This window comes from Papaver somniferum, chromosome 5 (genome assembly GCF_003573695.1).
Source record: "Papaver somniferum cultivar HN1 chromosome 5, ASM357369v1, whole genome shotgun sequence".
Classification (NCBI taxonomy): Eukaryota; Viridiplantae; Streptophyta; class Magnoliopsida; order Ranunculales; family Papaveraceae; genus Papaver; species Papaver somniferum.
Window position 1 is genome coordinate 189461745 of NC_039362.1, and position 3882 is coordinate 189465626.

At 38.9% G+C, this 3882-nt stretch overlaps 1 pseudogene; it reads left to right on the forward strand.

The window, feature by feature from the left end:
* The first annotated feature begins 234 nt into the window (after positions 1–234).
* On the forward strand, positions 235–334 carry LOC113284858 (annotated as a pseudogene).
* Positions 335–3882: the final 3548 nt, after the last annotated feature.

The following is a 3882-nucleotide window of genomic DNA, read 5'->3' on the forward strand; positions in this document are numbered from 1 at the left end:
TCTAACCTTTTTCCTATAGCAGCAATTTTGGCATTTGATTCATAACCTCCTTCTACCCTATTAACGTTTCCTCTACTTAAAAGAATTGTTTTCTGGGGTGCCCTACTATTTTCCCATTGCTGGGTTTTTTCGGCGATTTCGTTAAAAAAATCCATCGCCGCATCAACAGTTTGGTTTTCAACTCCACCAGTGCATAAAGACTCAAAAAGGATATGAACTAGCCTAACCTTTTCTAAACCATGATGAGGACACTGGGATAATAAATCATTGAACCTTTCCAAATACCTATATAAAGATTCTCCCTCTTGTTGTGAAAATGTGCATATTTGCGTCCTAATAGACGGTGTTTTGTGCCTAGGGAAAAACTTATTGAAAAAGGCAGATGTAAGTTGTTCATATGTCTCAATTGACTCGGATTCCAAACTATACAGCCACGACTTGGCTTTATCTTTCAGGGAAAATGGGAATAACCTAAGTTTCAAAGCATCATCATCTAAGCCTCTAATTCTTAGAGTACTACAAATTTCCTCAAAATCTTAACATGGTAATAAGGGTTTTCATTTTCTTTCCCTAAAAAGATTGGGAGCATCTGTAAGGTCCCAGGTTTCAGTTCATAGGGTGCCTCCGTTCATCTAACTTAATACACGAAGGACGGGTAGTCCTAGTTGGATTCAACAAAGCTTTCAAAGTTTCCATTTATGGCGCTATCGGAGCAACATGGATTCTCTCCTCAGTCAAAGGACGTTCAAAAACAGACTCTTCAAAAGTAGGACTTTCTAGATTAAGGTAATCGAGACGCTTCGAACTACTAAGTTTCTCTTTAACAAACCTACCTAGTGCGTCTCTTTTATGTTCAGGCATACAATAGAATTTTCTAAATTGGAAGGGTAATCAAACACAGATCAAGGACGACTCAACCAAATCAAACCTATTGATTTCCAGCAAACAAAAAGCATGATGGCTCCACTTAGATTGTTTCTAGACCAGCTTCTAATCCTTCGAACGGGAATTCGATTACAATTTAAGTAAACCCCTCTGGAATCAATCCGAGTTTACGTAAGTTGAATAGAGGCGAGGGAAGCTCGGTAGAGCTTTGATACCCAAGGCCTCACCGGTATTACAAGGCGGCGCAGTCACGCATTCAACTTACAAAAACCGTCAAGAACTTTGAAGTATGCTTAAAAGAGTAACCAATATTTTTCGAATGACTTTCCTATTAAGCTCGTTACCCTATCGGTCTCGTTATAGTCAAAATTTTAGTCTTAGGCTTGCGTAGGTTACGTGTTCCTAAAGTGGGCAAGAAGAGAACGGTGATGAAATCCGAACCCTTATCTTGTATGGCCATGCCTTGCCCTTTACTAGAAAAATAAATGTATGTATTCAGTCCTCAACATATATGCATACGAAGGAGTCCACTAACTCGCTGACAGGGGATTCGCGAGTGTTTAGCATCTTACCTCCTGTTCCAGACGGGGGATGAATCGGTTGTAGTCGACTCGGGCCACTGACTCCGATGTCTAGTGTACGAACCCAAGGTGCAGAGACAATATCGTAATTGTCCTCCTTCTCTGCAAACAATTTATATTTAAAGTACCCTTCCGTAGGGTAATAAAAAAATAATGTCCCAAAGTCCAAAAGTCCAGAAAAAATAAAGAAAAATTACAAAAATAATAAACCCTAATACAGTTTTTTTTAAATAAAATAAACAAACCCTAAAATAAAATTGTCTTAGTTTCTGTTCTTTTTTCTTTAATCTTTAGCTCCAAGTCTTTATGAAATCACCAAATTCCTTGGCTCAATTTTCTTTATGATCCAGAACCTGTAGACACAAGATAAATACCCAAAAACATAAAAAAAGACAAAAATAATAAAAACAAAAAAAATAAATCTAAAACCCTAAAAACAAGTCCGCATCGGCGGCGCCAAAAATTGATGTGATTTGTAGATAGTTGTAAAAGTGGTTCGATTCTCAGACTTGTGAAGGATATATATTAGACTTAAATCCTCATATTAAAATAGAAAACTCACTAAAAATTATAGCAAACTCAATCAAAGATGATATCAATACTAAAAGAAACACACTGAGGCTAAGATTCCACTATTTTCCAAGTTCAAAGTGATTAAACCAATACTTATATTTATGCAATTTTCTTGTTTAATTTGATTCTAAAATATTGCAACAAGTAGATTTTCAAAAGTAATAATTGTAAATACCAAGTATGAAGCATCAAAGGTATTAAAACTAAGCATACTCCATCAAAATAGATCAAAATCACTCAAATAAAAATCATATTCAATAATAGTTCAAGGCAAATAATTATATAATTATTGCAAATAAAAAGATAAAATAGAACATACCACTTTTTGTTGGAAAAATAGCTTCCTCTATCGCCTCAGCAATGGGGTTTAGCTCCTCATATTAATCATGATCTCAAAATATGTGTTTGTTGGTCAAAAGATGATTAAAAGAGTGAAAAGTAATAACACAGACTGTTTGCAACAGTGTATTGGTGTTGCAAAACAGTTGTTACAATGGAACTGTTACAGAAAAACTGTTGCTTTGTCGCTGATTTTAAGACCCTAGAATACGACTGCCCTGCACAACTTAATGTTCTTCAGCTGTTAAACAACGACACTGTTCTGCGAATGTTTCCCGTGCGTCAATGTTCTTCGCGTTCTTCCTCTTCAGCAACAACAGCAGCAGAAACAGAGTTTAGTAAAGGTCTGATTTCTTCTTCTCTGGCTCTCCTTAGGTACCCAAACTCTCGACACCTCTTCTTTATGACCCAAGACATCTATTTATATCAAAAATACCGATTAAATCTCTCCCAAAATCTCTTTCCTTCTCTTCACGTCCAAGTTGCGACAATTTCTTGTTTTAGAATTTCTACGCGTTTCTGATCTTTCCTTTTTATTCTAAAATCTTCCTTAGATAGATACAAATCTTTGGGAAAGTTTACAGCACTTTAATCTCTCTAAAATTCCCTAAAACAGGTCACACAGGTGACTTTCCATATTTTCTGTTGTGAGAAAAATCCGTCGATTGAGCCCAGTCTAATCAATTTAAACACCCATATCAGATTCATAGACCCATCAGGAGTCTATCCTATGAAAATCAGAGGTTTAATCGACCTCAAACTCCTCCAAATCATGATTTCCAAAACTGTTCTTCACTGCACCTATTTTCCCGCCAAAACCTAGTATTTGAAATGTTGAAGATGGTTGCCCCTTATCCAGGGTAGGGGTGCGATTAGCAACTGCCTGGAAATGGGATACCCCTTAGTAATTAGGTTACCCCTTATCCAAAGTGAGAGTCCGAATAGCAAATGTCCTCCGGGTGCTTTCCGACAACTTTTCGAGCCAATTTTTTCCAAAAATGTTTATTGGCCAAAAATACCTACAAATAAATAAAAGACCATAATAAGTACAAAAATGATCCCTAACAGTATATAGAATCGAGACAAATCGGACACAAAAATGTGTCTATCATCGCATGCCTTCGTTTTGGTAGCCGCATAGGGAAGGCCGACATGGTAGGGCCAAGGCCAATGACGCGGATGGCTTGGCATAGTGGGGCCAAGGGTTTGGTACAGACGGCTTGGCATGGTGGGGCCAAAAAAAGGTGCGGTTGGCTTGGCATGCTTGGGCCAAGGGTTTGGCATGCCATTGGCGCATGGTGCGGCTAGCATGGTTGGGGCCAAGACAAGGCACGGTTGGCTTGGCATGGTGGGGCCAAAGGTTTGGCATGCCATTGGCGCATGGTGCGGCTAGCATGGTTGGGGCCAAGGCAAGGTGCGGTTGGATTGGCATGGTGGGGCCAAGGGTTTGGCATGCCATTGGCGCATGGTGCGGCTAGCATGGTTGGGGCCAAGGCAAGGTGCG